Consider the following 17,867-nt stretch of genomic DNA (forward strand, 5'->3'; position numbering starts at 1 on the left):
AACTTTGCACTTAAGAGCAGAAAAATGTCCAAGCTGAGAAGCCTGTCAGGGGAAAAAATGAAAGCCTTAATTCAGCAGCTCAGATACGCTTGAATAGGCATGTAGTCAAACTTAGACCTTTGACCAACAAAGCTCTGGGCCTAGATGGGTGAATGCATCTGTTTTCGTCTCTCTCGCACTCAGTTTTCTTTTAAATTTCACATTTTTTTCCATCTTCAGTTGGAATACATTTCCAAATTTTGGTGAATTCTTACTCAAAATTCTCACTGAAGTTCTTTAAATTCCATCTGGAAGTTCATTCTGAACTGAATCTGTATCAGATTGCAAGCTTTCCCCACACGTTTTGCATGAAAGTCTGTGCACATTTGCCTGTGCAATTTTTTTAAATGAACACATGCATAGAAACATAGAAACAGAGTGAGTCAGAAGGGGTCTCCTGGGCCATCTAGTCTGACCTCCGGCACCAGCCAGCTCCGCTCACAACATGCCCACCATGTGGATGTCCAGCCTATCCTTGAACACCCACACCGATGGGGCCTCAATGACCTCTCGTGGAAGCCCATTCCACACCTTCGGGGTCCTGACTGTCAGGAAGTGCTTCCTGGCATCCAAATGGAACCTGGGCTCCCTGAGCTTTGCTCCGTTGGAGCGCGCCCTGCCTTCCTCTGCAGGGGAGAACAGGTCTCTCCCCACCTCCGTGTGACATCCCCTCACATAGCTGTATGTCGCCAACAGATCCCCTCTGAGTCTCCTCTTCTCCCGGCTGAAGAGAACCAGTTCCCTCAGTCTCGCTTCATACAGCATCCCCTGCAAACCTGCCACCAACCTTGTGGCCCTACGCTGCACTGACTCCAACCTGGCTATATCTTGTCTGTAATCAGGGGCCCAAAACTGAACACAATACTCCAGTTGCAGGCACACCAGAGTCATGTAGAGTGGTAGTAATACCTCTTTTGATCTAGAAGCCACACTTCTGGCTATGCAACCAAGGGTGGCATTCGCCCTCTTGAGCACCGCATCACACTGCTGACTCATGTTTAGCCTGCAGACAACCAATACCCTGAGGTCCCTTTCACAAGTGCTGCTCTCCAGCCACTTGTCCCCTAACCTGTACTTATGACACCTATTCCTATGCCCCAAGTGCAAGACCTTGCACTTATCCACATTGAACGCCATCCTGTTGTCTCCTGCCCACTTCCATAGTCTGTCCAGAACCTTTTGGATCTGGAGTACCTGCTCCTCAGTTGTGGCCACTGCTCCAGTTTTAGTGTCATCTGAGAATTTGATCAGCAGACTGTTCACCCCTTCTTCCATGTCATTAATGAAAAGATTAAACAGGATTGGCCCCAGGACAGATCCCTGGGGGACCCCGCTTGTCACTGGCCACCATCCCGATGATTCCCCGCTAATGGTTACCTTCTGCTTTCGGTCAGTCAACCATGCCCTAATCCACCGGACAGTGCTTTGGTGTATCCCAAAACTCCTCAGTTTCTCCACCAGGATATCATGGGGCACTTTGTCAAAGGCCTTGCTGAAATCCAAGTATACCACATCCACTGCATCCCCTCCATCTAGCCATCTCGAAACCTTGTCATGGAATTCCATGTGGTTTGTCTGGCAGGACCTGTTTTTGCGGCAGCTGGGTTGTGTGGCTGTCAGCCTCCCTTCCCTGCATCATACATATCTTTGAAATGTATGCATTCTTTGTCCATTGTTTAAAGCTTCTTTGTGTACATTTTTCAAAAGCACAGTTTTCACATTTCTTAGATGTAATGCAGCTTGCAAGAGTGGAAGTCCACATCATATTGCAACTCTCTTGTGTTCACTCCGGAAGGTGTGAACTGGATAAATCCTGATCAAAATCAATCTGAAACTGATTTCTCATACAGCCCTGTTTCCAATGGGTTGAACTGAGCTTCTTGTCCATCTCTAGCTTAACGGATCATAGGTAGCCTCCCTAAGGAAATGATCCTGACCTGGAACTTGCCACAATTCTGCGCCATCCATGCACAGAGACTTCTGAGCTGGCTGGGTCAGTGCTCTAACCTGGTGTAAGGCAGCTTCGTGAGGTTATATTGAGCAGGATCACCCATGCGAGCAATTCAGAAAGGAAGTGGTGGCAAACAAACCATGGAAACACTTTCTTTTTAAGATGAATATTTACATAATCTAAGTATTTTTGAGAAAATGGAAACTTGCACCCTGGAAGAAAGCAAAAAGAACGTAATTGGTGACCGGTTGGCACATGCTTCCTAGTATCTTAACCAAACTTGTCAAGGCATCACAGGATGAAATTCCAGCAGTAACAGCAGTGGGAAGCACGGATGGGTGGGAGGTTTTTGGACAGACTGGTGACAACTGGAAAGGCGGCCTCCTGCAAAAGTGAGAATCTGGTTCTGAGGCCCCCTGAGGATGTCCTCTGGTGCTCTGTCCAAGCCAATGATGATGCAATTCCTGTATGGTACTCTGCTATCCATTCTTGGCAAGCCAGTTGCCAAGCGACCCAAGAATCGTTCAGAAAATTGTACCTGGACTTGGTAGCTGCCTCTCAGAAAACTGCTCCCTCACCCACCCACATGTCCCCACACACCATTCCAAATCCCTGGAAATGTCAGGAGAGCTTAAACTTTCCAGATTCATGTCCAGTAATTGGTGACTCAGTCTTTAAATGAAGGCCTGGTCATAGAATTTTCATTGGTGTGTTTATTCTCTGCTTTGCGTAAGAAATCCAGACAGCTCAGTGTCTGAAAAGCTTGAAGCGATTTGATGACCGTCATTCCACATTAACACCTTGACTGGCAACATGGTAAATAAGGCCGAGAAGGAGAAGAAAGCTGTGAGGAGGCAGCTAGCAAAAGCAGTCTCACTCATTTCCAAAAGAAAATTTTAACTACACACTTAACAGTTCTGTTGAACTGATTTGGACTCAAAGTGGCTTCCCAGGCTAGAATGTGGCTCTTACTTAAGTTCTCTGGTCTGTGTGCATTATACTAAAACCATTTTAAAAATTAATTAAAAGAGCACATAATAAAATCAAAAAGAACAATAAAGAACAAAGAACATTCCAGGGCATAAAAATAAAGGGAAATCTAGCAGCCATAAAAGAGCGGCTTCCTAAAAGTATGGGACACACACCAGTTTTTAAAAGGCTTGGGAGAATAAAAATACCAGAACAGAGGAGCCAAGTGAGTCCCTTCTATGGAGGTTGTTTTGCAGACAGAGTGCCACCACTAAAAAGGCCACCTCACCTGTGGCCACCCACACAGCTCATTTAGGAACAAGGGAAGAAGACTTTTACTGATTCAGACCCAGTTTGGTCCCCATATTGTAAACACTGACTGGCAGCAGCTGCCCAGGGTTTAGGACAGAAATCTCTCCTAACCCTAACTCCACATGCTGGGGAACAAACCTAGAACCTTCTGTACCACTGAGCTGCAGTCCTTCCCATTTGGCAGGGGCTCCTGGGAAAGGAGATGATGGCCTCGTTGGTTGGCTTGGTGTTTTTGAGGTGTCCTCCTCGTCATCTGTCCAGTCTGCTTTCTCTGTGCTGAAAGTTGCATGGAGTTCCCAGCCTAGCTCAGCATGGCAAAAGGGCCTTGGTCAGTCCTGGGAGGAGTAGATCAAGGAAGACCCAGATGGAGTGGAGGTTGGTGACTCCAGTGTCAGACGGGTTTTAGCCTGAACTTGGAAGGAGTTATCCATTATGCTAAATACTCTCCCTGAAACAGGATAGCCACAGATCGCTCCTTTAAAATCCAGACCGAAACCTGGAGTGGATACCCTGCCCCACTGATGCTGGAGGTGCCAGCCACTGCTGCCCTGGGGGGTCCTTGGGGGAACAACCGCTCCTCCCAGCACCTGCTGCACCCCTGGCTTCATGCAGTGAGCAATATCTCCATGGGGCTGCCCCACACCGTGGGAAGCCATTCAGCCTGGATAGGGAAGGCATTTCTGACTGAGCAAAAATGCCCAAACTGCTGACCTCTTGATGAACCGGTACAGTTCCTAAAAGCATGTGGTGGTTCACTTGCTAGAATGTCTTAACGGGATGAGACATTGCCTGCTGCAACGTTTTTGCTGCAGTCCTTCCTTGTCTATTTTATTGTCATGTAAGAGAGCTACCATCTTAGGACTCAAAGATGGTTCGCTTATGAAGGAGGCAGGAGTAAAGTGCGCAGAAGTTTTCTTCCAACATGTGTCAGTTCCGTGCTGCATTGTAAGCATAATAAGTTTGGAAAATTGCGACAGACAGGAAGCCATCCATCATATGTTGAAGTAGGGTAGTTGTCACTTATATTTCAGTAACCAAATCTTGCTAAATGCATTCGCATCCTCTTCAAGGACCAAAATGACCTCTAGTACATCTTCTTCCCTTCTTCCCTTTTGTTTTTTTCTTTCAAAGAATCAAGGAGCGGAGAAATGAAAACACTCTCTAATTAGGGTGAGGTTGGGTAGTGTGAAGGAAGAACATAAGCATACTTTTGTGGGCACATCTGCTTCTCAAAAAACCACTGGACTCTGCTTTCAGAATATCTATCAAATCAACCAGTTAAACAGCAGGAGCAGGCAGCTTTCTGGATTTCGAATTTAAACACTTTTTGATTTCTTTACTGTGTGGGCAAGACATCCTTCAGAGTCTGAATTTTCTTATAGTTTGTTCCAACAATTTGCAGTGCCCTTGGATCTAATTTTGTGCCTTCTGGTGCTGAGGGAGATGCTGTCTAGGTGGACTTAGGCCATGGATTTAACTAGCTCAGCATGGCCTGCAATGCTCATAAGCCAAGTGTAGCCCACCTGGGTCCCCCATCCAGCCTCTGGCCCAATTCCCCAGGTGCCTGTTTCCTCTTCCCTGATCTCACCCACTTCCCCCTCACACACCTGGTCATTTGGTGGCTTCCTGGAGTCTGTGCAGTCTTGGTACATTCCAAAAGGCAGCAAGAACGTTAGTTTAAAAGATGCTGTTCTTTGGGGTACTGGAGCCAGCTACTTTTGCTCAACTCTGCCCGGCACTGGCATGCAGCCCTCAGAGGGCCCTCTGAAGGACCGTGGCCCTCCAGATGAAAGAGATTCAACTGGAACCAGGCTCAAGGGGGTCCTGCAGTGGGGGGCACGCTGCACTGAGCCTTTCTGTGCCAGTGGGCCCTCTGTTTTTCCCAATGGCTTCTGCTGGACTTCTGGCAGCACCAGTTGTGGAAAGCAGCAGGACTGGGATCAAGGCCAGGCAGCCCCCAGTTTGGGCTCAGGAGCTGCCATTTTAATGGTCTGCACTGCCGGAGAAAGCCAAGTGGATGATTGGGACTGGTCAAACATTCCATCCTCCATCTCATGCCCTGGAATGCTGAGCCAGTCTTGCGAAAAGCCTCCCAGAAAGTGGCAAGAAGTGTTTGTTCCCCTGGGATCAGTCCAGAATCTCCTCAGGAAGCTGGCCATGTGGCTTCCGCAGAACTGGAAAATTGGAAGCACCCTTGGAAGTCACCCAGTGCAACCTACAGCTCAGTTCAGGATGTTGCTACAGCAGCCCCTGAAGGCCATCCAGCTTCTGCTCAATGAGCTGCTTGATGTCAGGAAAGTTCTTTTACTGTTCAACAGATTAAAATCTGCTTCCATGCAATGTCCACCTTTTGGCTCCCACCTGCCCTCCAGAGCCAAGAACAAGCCCAATCCATCTTAGGCATGGCAGTCTTTCCAATATTTAAAGACCTCTATCAGCGGTCTTCTTCGATTCTTCTGGATCTTTCAACCATTCCTTATAGGACTTATTTTAAGCTATAGCAGTCCCAACCCGTCTACAGTTAAACTGGATTAGTGGAAAGCAGCCTGAAATTGAGAGCAACTGAAACATAAGAGTGAAGGTTTGTCTTTTTCAGTGTCCACACACAGTTAATGTTTTTTTTAAAAAAATGTATAATATGGTGATTCCAACATTTGACATTAATCATGAATTATTGCTGTTCTTTGACCCATCTTATGCGGGGATGTAAGCATGAATGTATGTAGGAAGAAGCACCGTATATAATTTTGAATTTCATCCACGGAGGTCCGGATGCTTGGCTCCCAATAGACAATTGTTACAGCTCAAAAGATGAGGGCAATGTGGGAGAGACATGATCAATTAGGTGTAAAGTCAACAAACTGTGAACTCCAGAGAATAATCCACCTCGTATATTTCCTAGAATCACTATAAAATCCATTAAAAAGTCAGACTATGAAATATAAACAGAAATATGCTGTTCGGGGTAACTTAACCTTTGGCTTGCATAGGAGCAGTTCATTTTTATCTCCCTGCCTTGTCCTATAATAATTCACCACTGAAAACAGTGGAGCCAATAAATATCAGATTCCATTTTCATTATTAGGAAAGATCTTATTACCTTTTGACCAAGGCAACCCTGATATCCCTCAGCCAGTTAGAGATCAAACTCTTTGCCTGTCTCCTTGTGAGAAATCTCTTCCCACAGCAGCCACTGGAGAACATGCTCCATGCACAAATAGTTCAGGCGCAGTATGGAAGTAACCAGAATATTATGTTGTTGTTGTTAGTTGCGAAGTCATGTCTGACCCATCGCGACCCCATGGACCCCATTGTGACCCCATGGACAACATTCCTCCAGGCCTTCCTGTCCTCCACCATCCCCCGGGGACCACTCAAGCTCACACCAACTGCTTCAGTGACTCCATCCGACCACCTCATCCTCTGCCGTCCCCTTCTTCTTTCACCATCTATTGTTCCCAAGATTAGGCTCTTCTCCAGGGAGTCTTTCCTTCTCATTAGGTGGCCAAAGTACTTGAGTTTATTATGAATAAACTCAATTATGCCCACTCATATTATGCCCACTCACAAAGACAGAAAGAGAGCAAGAAATGCAACTGTGACTTTTCACAGTTCAAGATGCAGATTTTGACTTTCAGACTGAGTTCCATATGCAAACCTCAGAAAGATTTCTTCCTCTTCATCCTCACCCCAAAAGTCATTCTGTGTTCTCTTAGTTTGCACACTATTCCAGAAAACATCAACATTCTTTCTTCGCACCACACTCAAGAGGTCAAAGTTACATAAGTGTATTTCTAGCCAATAGTTTGTTTGCAGTTGGAAAGGAATTTGATATTTGGATGTGAAAAACAAGTAAACTTATCCTACACCTTTTGCCAAAATCTGACAATTCAGACAGACTTGACTTTCAACTTTTAGAGTATTAATTTTCAAGTTGAAAATGTACGTTTGCATTTGGGCATGGGTTACATTATATTAAATCCTGCATGGTTTAGACAGCTCTTTGGTTTGTTCTTTCCCCTTTTTAATTTTCACAGACTACAAATATGAGATCCAGTAAACTGCTGAGTGCAACTTGCTAAATTACTATTGCATGTCAATTATCCCTGCATGTTAAATGCAAAATATTAAACTGGCTTCAAATATGTAATACCAGATGGCTTTGAAACTGTGTTCCAGGGAACTCTGGGTTGTTGTTTTGGAAGCTTACCAGTTCTTCCACCATGAGAAGATGGAACTTCTCTGAAGGATGGCTTGTCCCATGTTGCCAATTGACCTATTCAAAGTAGAACGCCGAGTGGTTTAGGTGGGACACTCTCTTTCACTATGGATAATACTGAAGCGAACCAAGTGCAAAGTCAGTGCACTCCTTAGAACAGAGATGAGCCCAAGCTGGATTTCTAGATATTTGTGTCTTCCATTCCTGGAAGCCCCTCCCAGCATGTCAAGTGGTCAGGAATTCTGTCCAACCCATCTGGAGATTGACTTAATGGCCATCCCATTTCTAAAACATATCCCAGAATGCTGAACAACATGCAGTGGATCGGATCCAGCATTTTTATGAAAGATCCAGGAAGTGATGAACCCTGGGACTAAATTTCAGGTACGGTGGTTGATCGGATACATGCCAACAGCAGATGGACTGGGTAGAGAGGATGGAAACTACAATAATATAGCAGCCACTTGATCATCTGTGTCAGGATCTGGGCTGCTCTGCTGGGCAGAACTAGAACAAGCACCACCTTATTTGCAGGATCAGTTCCAGGCCTTGCTGGAACACTCAGCTTGCTAATGAGCACCAGCTGGGATCACTGTTGAAAGCACTATACAAGAATACGCTCTTCCCTCCAGAGCTGGCCTCAGCACCTTGCTGGTTGTCATAGCATCTGTGGCTTCCCTGACCCAAATCCTGTCTCACAGAAGGTATCCTTTTCCTGCCGTGCCCTGCCTTATGTGCCATGCATCCTACCTTGCCTTGTTGCCTTAGCAGTGTAGGTCCTCCAGCTGGCTGTGGTTCAGCTTCTGCATCTTGCCTGACAATTGTCATGTATTCTGCCCAGATATCCTGCCTGCACCTCTGTTTGTCTTCCTCTTCTTGACCTTGGCTTGTCCACGACCACATCCTTGTCCTGCCCTGATGCGTACTTCTGGTTGCTGACCTTGGCCTGTTCTGTGACTGCAACTTGGACTTGCTGCTGGGCCTTACTGCTGGGCTTTGGACTCTGTCTCACTGCAAGTTCTGTTGGTCCGGTCTGGTCTGGTCTGCTGCCACCCACATCCTGGGCCTGGACCATCTGACAGTTTGTCAGATGGATCGTGGTGAAAACACTGAACCGAGGTAACCACACAGCGTTGCTTGTCGTGTATGAACCCAGCCCCTGTGAAGTATGTTCAGAATGCTGTAGGAACTGCTGCATCCTGGGAAGGCAGGTGCAAGGAAGTCCTGACTGAATCTGCATCCAACCAAAGAGTTCCATATCAACAATTTATCAAGTAAGGCCCTGAAACCCACTATGAAAAGGATGCTGCCCATTGGGTGCTTCAAACGGAACAAAATGCTTCTACTTCTATCAGCTTCAAACTTTCAAATGCTTGTAGTGTATTTTATGTTGCACTTCATGGTTTTCATTGTTGTGAACTGTCCAGAGAGTTTCAGCTGTTGGGCAGAATTGGGAGGTAATAGCAAAAAACTAAACTTTCCCTCTCCCAGCTCAGGTTCTGCTCTCTGCTCAGCCACGAGGTTTACTATCTCTCAGCTGAAACCTACCCCATGGATAATAAAGTGAGCAGGAGCACCCTTGAAAACAAGTGGGTTATAAGCACATTAAGGTAATAAAACAATAAATAAATATACATTGCTCTTGGATTCTAGACCTCAGTCTCTGAAGAACATCTTCTCAGAATTAAAATGGGACAGTTGATGTGACCCTCCCCACATATTTAAAATGAGTGTGTACATTGCTTCCAGACACTTCCCTATATGCAAATATTCCCCGTAAGGAAATGTGCAGATCTGTTTGCAAATATTCCCCCTTCATGCCCACTCCGAACATGCAGGCAGTAGACCATGTGGCTGGCACATAGGTTGGTACGTGGGGGCACAACACCACCCAACTCACACATTTATCTACCCCCACCCCCCCCCACATCTATCTGAAATGTTTCGGATGGAAATCAAGGAAAGGGGTGAGATCATTTTGCAAAAGCAGCTAAATATACACAAGACCCGAAAGATCATCTGGTCCTAATTTTCAATTTGTCAGTGGCAACAGCTGCTTTAGTTGTTTCCACATGATTCTGTAGAAATCTGAGGATGGTTGGCAAAATCTGGAAAATTGACAGAATTATCTGAGCCCATGCAAATATGATGGGGTGTGGGATAAACTGAATAATGCTGGTTATTGTAAGCCCTGCATATGATCTTGATGTAAATATCAAAGATACCTTCTGTTTACATTACTAATACTTCATGATATTCTTCCACTTTTATAAATCTTGGATTTTTTTTTTCATGTTTTGCAGTAAAATGGCATAAAAAGATGGGCATGTAAAGTACAGTGTACCAGAAAGTAAGTAGGGGATAAACATGGAGATGCGTGTTTTTAAAAGAACAGAGTCAGCTTTTGCAGGAAAGCAATGGATGTGCACATCTTCAGCTAGCTATTCACAGCCACGTGGCAGTGGCTTTCTTTGTAATATTGTCCTTGGCATGTTCCCAAGAGATACTTAAGTGTGTCACGGCATATAAAGACTGAAGCGACCGGTTTGTAAATCAGCAAGGAGGCTAAGAGATTGTAAGCAGACATCTTATTGTCTCCACTTTTTGGACCGGATCCAGAGTCTATATTTTATTTGGGGAGGAGGGGTGATCAAAATCTGTTTACTTTAATTCTGTGTCCCCTCAAAGTAAGCCAGCAGTTCAGAGAGCTGATAGGAACGGCTTGAAAATATTTCTAAGAGTTTTCTAAAGAACGCTCCAACATTCAACTCTCCAAAGATCCAGAAATGATTGATTTGGAAGAGTAAAAGAGGGGGAGGAGGAGTGGGGTGTTAGTGAGAACTGCCAAGCTCCACTCTCTCCAAACGGATGCATGTCTGGTTCAAAAATAAAGAAGTATTTCATAAGGCAGTCCAAGACAATCTCTGAAGCACAATGTTTGTTATTGTTAATTCCTAGGGTGCTTTCACACACAAGGCATAAGACAGTTCTCTCTCCAATCTGTTTCTAACATGTCTGTAAAAGTCAACATTGGCCTGAACCCTCATTTGCAATGTGAAGAGAGATGGGAGAAGTTACCTTGAAACCAGTCCATGATGTCTTCAGAGTAACAAATTCATTTGTGTGATTGGACAAGAGTGCTCCCTTAACTGAGAGTGTCTGTCCATATAGGTTTTTGCACATACTCAATATCAAACTGCATTTTGTGAACCAGTGTGGTGTGTTCAGTGTGGGAACCTGACAGATCCAGGTTCTAGTCCCCACTCGGCCATGAAGCTCACTGGGAGACTTTGGGCCGGTCACTGAGCGTCAGGCCAGCCTTCCTCACAGATTGCTGTGGGGATTAAAATGGAGCAGAGAAGAGCTGCACAAGCTGCTTTGGGTTCCTTGCAAAAGGCTAAACGGTGGAATATAAATGCATAATATAACTTAATATAATTATTGCATCTTTACATCTTTAGAATTGCATCATTACATCAAGAGTATCTTGTTCCATTCATTTCAATGGGTCTACCTCAAATCTCAGTCCAAATCTCAGTCCAATCCTGTGTTTACAAGTCCACATTGTAAAAGTCCTTAAAGAGCCATAATGAGGAAGGAAAAGAGAGGGAGTGCAAAAGAAAGGAAAAGGGGAGACACTGTTGGAAAACAAAGCCCTACAAAGTGGCCCATCCATGCTCTGGCTTCAGTTAAATAGCAAGCAAGGTTTGAGGCTAAGGATAGAGAAGTAGCCCAGCCTGGGATGAGTGAAAAATTTGAACTTTGCAAGTTGATATACAGAAGGAAAGGCTTAAATTCAGAGGTTTAATTCAGGTTCGGAGAAGCTCTCAGAGTCTGCATCCCAATGGAGAGGGGGCAAAGGGAGAAATGTCAAAGATGAAAGAGATGAGGCTTGAAGTACAAATAATCCCAGCATCCTGCTGCTTAAAATTCTTATGGCTTATCACTAAGCCTCGCAGGAGGCGTTTCGGCCTTTTAAAACTGGGGAAACCCTGAATAAAAACTGGGAAGTCACCAAACGGCACTGGGGGAAAAGGGAAGCAGGAGTGGATGCCTGTGGATGCCTGGAGGAGTTGATTTGGCCACCCCTGTGATATGGAATGTTGTGCCAGTTTGCATTTATTGTGGTAATGTGTGGATTGCAAGGTATCTATTTAACACATTGTGTGTTTCTCTGAAAGTTGGTGCACAGGTCTCAGCATTTCAACTTTTCACACGGTATGTTTATGTCCATCTTTTGAAGAATTAATGCTCCTTTAGGAATGCATTTTGGGTACATATTCAAATACATCATTTGAGAGGATTTTTAAAAATGCATATTAGAGTGGAAATAGAATCAAAGGAAATTATGGGGAATTTTTTGCAAGTGAATAGTGCAGAAATAGACATGATTTCTCAGCGCAATCACAAATTTCTCTTTTCAGCCCCCATTTGTCTCCCCATCACCTCAGAGAAATCACTCTGTGAAACAAATGGAAGTTTCGACATGTATTCTAATTCGTTGGTGGTCACTTATGAATACTTTTGGAACTGGAGGTTAAAGAAATTAATTGAGCTGGCTCTTCTCTTCACATCCATCAGCTACAGTTGAGAATGATGGCAGGGTGTGTCTGTGTGTGTGCATGCGCACTTTTTCTAAAATTCACATGTCAACCCAAATGTTGAAACTGCTAACATCTATCAGTTTCTCTCACACATTCAAGTTTTGCCAAGAGTGCTTAGGAGTGTGGGGTTGGGATTCAGGAGCTCTGGGTTTGAGTCCCTATTCAGCCACATGGTCCTATGACTTTGGGCCAGTCACCAAGGTCCAGTCTCACCTACCTCACAGGGCTGTTGTAAGGATAAGATGGAGAGAAGACGGATCATGTAAGTGGCCTTGGGTTCTTTGGAAAAGTAAAAAAAAAAGGCAGGCTATGGATGCAATAAATAAATAGCTTGACAATGCAGAACCCGTTCCCACTCTAGTGGAGTTCTGCTTGAGCGGAGATCTGCCTTTTGCAGTTAAGCAGCAGTCTTGGCCAATGGAAGAGCAGTCGCTTTCTCTTGCCAACTTGGATCCCTCTCCAGTCTTCCTGATTGGTCATTTGTGGCCGAGCTGGCAACACACGCTTCCAGGTTAGGGTCAGAGCTTTGGCTCAAGTTCAGCCTTTCTAACTGCTTACTGGCCTTCATTCCTAATTTGTTGGCCTTTGTACAGCTTTCTGCAACTGTTCTTTGCCAAGAGCTTGGCTTTTCTCGGCTGTGGCATTCGTTGTGCCCTGATATCCATTTTGGTGGCTTTTTGACCTGCTCTACACACTCTGAAGGGGAGAGAGGGGTTTTGACTGATTTGAAGAAAATCAGTTTGATTAATTCCTTAAAAAGGAGGGGGGGCACTTTCAAATAATGATGTGGAGATGGGATAAGGGCCAAGTTGACTGCCTGAACTCTACCCCTGTGGTTCAAGCTAATCATAGGTTTAGTACCATTTTAACGAGTTACTAAGAGACAGATTTACAGAGGCAAATGGTAATGACGAGTGGAGTGTGAAATAACAAGAAAGTCATTTGCATGCAGCCATTTCATGCCACTTAGATATAAGGACGTGTGCACATGTTCTACTGTGTCCAGAAATGGAGCTACTCCTCATGAATGGCTTGTGGTTTAGGGGACTGCATTTGAAGGACCTTTCAGGCCACGGCTTGCTGGAACGAAATTGTCTTCCTCGCTGCTTGCTTGATGAAGGCACAATTACATGACTGGTAGCATGGACTAAAATGAGATCTTTCCATGAAAGATCACATGGAGGAGAAGGACCTGGAGCAGAGACAGAGAACATCAGAAGAATCATGCTGGCTCAGACAAAGGCCGATCTGGACCAGCATTCTTCTCACTCATTAGCCAACCTGATACCTGTTGGAAGATCCAGTGCCAGCTCCAGAGGTTTGGAAAATGTCACTGAGTGGTCTCCTTCCGTCAGCTGGCCTACACCTCACCTCCATCACCACCAGCTGCTCTTTCTCCTCCTTTCTGCCAACCACATCCTTAATTGGGAAAAAGTTGGTGAGTGTTCCCCTCTTCTTGCTTTCACACAATGGACAATTCTTTGGCAAAAAGCACTTTATTTGCGAGTATATCCAGCAAGCGATTTGCCAACAAAGGAAGAGTCTCCAAGCATGCACAGAGTTGTTTGTTGAACCCAGACTAGAGTCTAAGAACCCCACCACTCCAGTAGCCCTGGGACCCAGTAAGCCTGTGGAGATGGGCAAGCCTCCTAGGTCTACACAGGCCCTCTAATTGGCTCATCCTCCCATTGGGCCAGACTCTTCTGACTCCTCTCCCAAATCCTGCTTGTCCCAAGGGTTCACCTTGAGATAGTCTCCTCCTCCTCCATGTCCACGGACCTCACTTCCCAGGCCTCACCCCCTCATCTGAAGAGTTGGCAGCACCTGGCCCTGGAAGGTGTGCCAATAAAACCTGCCGTGAGCAACATGAGAGGCATCGGCTGCTTCTCATGCTCAGCACCACGTCCATCTGAACCACAGTGAACAAATTCTGCCTGAGCTCTGATGCCCCTTGAGTTGATAATCCTGGGCTAATGGGACCAAAGATTGAACTCAGCAAGTGAGCACCTCGGCTCCAAGTGACTGGGGTGCCTTCTGGAGTGGCTGAACCGGACTGCCTGTCAGGAAAGTGGCCACATAAAGAGCAGGAGGGGTATGATGGACAGACAATCCAGTGTAACCAGACATGGAGGCCACAATTTCATTGGGGAATATGGCTCCAATCTGGGGCTTGTGGCTTTTTCCACGCCTGCTTCTCATGACCGCTCTCCAGAAGTGGTGCCTCATGGGGCATGAAAGCCAGCCTGCCCTTCCTGCTACTCATTAGGGAAAGTGTTTTGCTGGGGCACACCAAGTGTGTGTGTGTGTGTGTGTGTGTGTGTGATTTTATTTCTCTGATTTTCTAGAACTATGTCTGCATTTGTCTAATATAGAATGTTTGGTATGAAACGTTTTTACAAATATATGTCCATAACTAGGTATAACAGCACTTAACATTCCAGTGTTTCATTTGCCTGCCTGCCTTCCTTCCTCATATTCATTTTCTACAGCTCTTTTTTCTTTCATGAACCCATAAGTCTTACAAACAAGGTGATATGCTACCCATGACTATTCTCTGGTAGCACCTATTTCTTTGGTTATATTGAGGAATGAAGGAAATTACCATCAATAAGCTTTCCATTGTTTGTCTGTCTGTCTTTTCACTTTAATCTTGCACTATATCTAAGAGCGGATTTTTAAATCACGCCATGAATCTCTCCCAGGCCTTAAACTTCACTCCAAGAAGTAACGGTGTGAAATACACTAGGGCAGTCACCCCATAGTTTAGATAGACGGGAGATTAGCTCCCCAAAGCTATACCCATGGAAATAATGGAATGCCGTCTTCCCCAGAGGGCGCCCTCCAGTTCTGTTGGTCTATTTTTGCATGATGCAGCTCTTTCACAACACATCCAGAGGGTGCCGTCGTGGTGTGTGCGTGTGTGTGTGAGATCTTGTGCATCAAGAAGCAATCGAATACCACAATATAAAATCCCACAGTCTGAGGGAGACTTGGTATCACTCTATAGATCTGAGCTGCCTCCTCTTGCTACACATGATACTGTTCCATGGATTGCTTTTCTCTTTCACAAAGGAGCTGAGAAGTGCTGGGAGAGCAGCCAGCTTCTTCTTTGCAGTCCAGCGTCAAGAACCGAGGGGGTGGATGCAGTGCCAGGGAAACACGTTAGAGGCTTCAACTCGGGGAGGGGGCAGAGAAAGGAGACAGAGAAAGGAGACTGTCCCCTGTCCAGGATGATAAAAATAGTCAGTGCTGATACCGTTTTTGCTCTCCCCTGCCCGGATTCTTGTAAAGTGAGTTCTGATGTTGCCATAGGTCTTCTACCAGCACAGAGCTATGTATACCAACTCACCCTTTAACAAGAGGATGCATGAAAAAGAAGAATCGAAATGCTTACAAATACTTACTAGTGATAAGAATCGAAATGCTTACAAACATGCATACAAGTTAAGATTATTTAAACTCACCTGGTGGTCCCTCTTTACCTACAGGTAAGTTGCGGCTGAGCTGACCCATGCCTTCCACCGCTGGTTTCTGACTTTGCTGCTGTTGAAATGGTGTTTTTAAAGAAAAGGCAAATGGAAGAGAAAGGCTAAAGGTGTGTCCCAAGTCTGAGCAGTCCCCAAATGACTCACCTAACCTCTGTGAAACAGTGTTGTGATTAAAGGGCAAACCATGAAGCAAGGAATTCACCATCTGAGTTTCATCTTGCTATAAATTCATGTGGAGGTCCTAGGCAGATCACTCTTGGCCTCAGTCCTGCCTCCTCAGAACTGTGAAATGGGGAGACTAACACTAATCCTACTTTGTATGGTTATGTTAAGATCTTAGATTGCTCCAAAGCATTCTTTAGATATGAAGTCTTCTGAACTGAGATTTAACAATGTGTGATTTAATGTGCAGAACGTGTACCATCAGTCGGCATGGTGTTCAAACAACCTTTTCAGTTGTGAGGCTGAAATAAGATCACAATGGCAACATCTTAAAAAGAACCTAAAAACCCCTCAACACCCCAATGTTCCAGTTTCCAAAGATGCAGAACATGTGAAACGTTGATTGTAGCTGCTTTGAATCAAAGCTGCTTTTATCTGAACATCAGTAGATTTGTTAATGAGATGTACCCATGGATAAGAGTGCAAGAAGGGAAGAGCCAGGATCGGGGCCATTGCTTTAGTTTGTTGCTCATTCATTTGGAGCTTCTCTTCACCACTTTGGATTAACAAGCAGAGATCTCAGGATGGCCGGCATCTCCCACACCTATTCACGATCCAGGATTTATCATGCGAACTGGGCTGGCATTTGATGAAAAAGCACCACGGTCCTGCAAGAGCTTAGTTCATCCTTAGTTTAGAATCTGTTATCACACAGTCCTCAAATTATTGTTATTGGTATTGTTATTGTTACCACCTTGCATTGATATCCCTCTTTTCTTCCTTTTGCAAGGAACCAGGGCAGCTTACAAGGTTTTCTTCCTCTCCATTCTGTCCTCGCAACAACAACCCTTTGAGGTAGCTTAGGCTAGGAGTTCGGGACTGGCCCAAAGTCACCAAGCGGACTTCAAGGCTGAGTCAGAATTAGGACCCAGATCTCCTGAGTCCCAGTTCAGCACTCTTAACCACAGCAGCAGGCTGTCTCTCAGAGCCACCAGGGCATTTAGCTCATGTAACGTCTCACTAGGATGCCTGTGCACGAGCCGAAACAGTTCCATGCCTGCCTGTTAAGGCCATCCAAGTGTGTGTGTGTGTGTGGGGGGGAGGAATACCTGCTTTGCCAAGTTATGTTCTGCTCAGAGAGTCAAGTTGTTTGCATTGGTGGGGTGTCTTTAGCCTGTTAAAAGTATTTTCCTGCATGAATGAGACTTGTTTTTGCCTTACTCATTTCACATGCCATGAAGAAGTTAGCAAAAAAGAGAAATTGTTTAGAAGGGAACTGTTTGTTAAACTGCTTCTGAAGAGTGTATTCAAAGAACAGTTCAAAGAACTTTTCTCTCTTCTCATGCAGAGAGAACAGCTGTGCTAGAAAATTACCTGACTGTTCCTACTTCCAAATATGAAGTCAGAGTTCTTAATGGTTAGGCTGCTGTTTACCAGAACTGAACCATGTGCTGGGAGCTCCTGGGGCTGACATTTCTTGTCCATGTCAGTTTTCCTTGTATCCACTGAAAAATCTGTCTTGGCCAGTTTCCGCATCCATCAGCACATACTTTAGAGTTAGAACCTGCACAAAGATCCACATTTCTTTTCATACGCAATTTCCATTAATGAAAGTACTTTGTGCCTAACTTTCCGTAATATGTTTTCTTAAGAGAAAATAAAGTTCCCACCTTTTCTTTACATTATTTAAGCTATTTTGCCAGCCCACCTCTTCTTGATGACATTCATTGGTCAGCATATAGGAAGACTAAAGGCTTAACTGGCCCAGTGTCTATTCCCACGAGGCCATGCGGATACCAGTGGGAACTGGGAGGCACACAAAGAGAGTCAGAACTGTAGAGCCCATGGTGAAATCCTGCAGCATCAGTTCAGTTCAGTTGCTAATGGCTGATGACAACTCCAAGACCCCCGGCTTCTTCCTTCTTACGGTTCTTTCTCTTTAAACTGAGTAGGTCTTTAAACAGAGGACAACCCTCTGGAAAGTAGGACCCCTGGCCAAGCTGTGCCAGCCACTGAGGAAAATGCTGGGCTGAATGTAGGGTTTGGTTGAGCAGAATCGAGCTCGCTTCCACAGACTCCTTTTCCATGTTCCGCCCCAACCTAGGAAGCGAGCCAGGTGAGGA

This window comes from Varanus komodoensis, unplaced genomic scaffold, assembly GCF_004798865.1.
Source record: "Varanus komodoensis strain SLA01 unplaced genomic scaffold, ASM479886v1 scaffold66, whole genome shotgun sequence".
In the NCBI taxonomy this organism is placed as follows: Eukaryota; Metazoa; Chordata; class Lepidosauria; order Squamata; family Varanidae; genus Varanus; species Varanus komodoensis.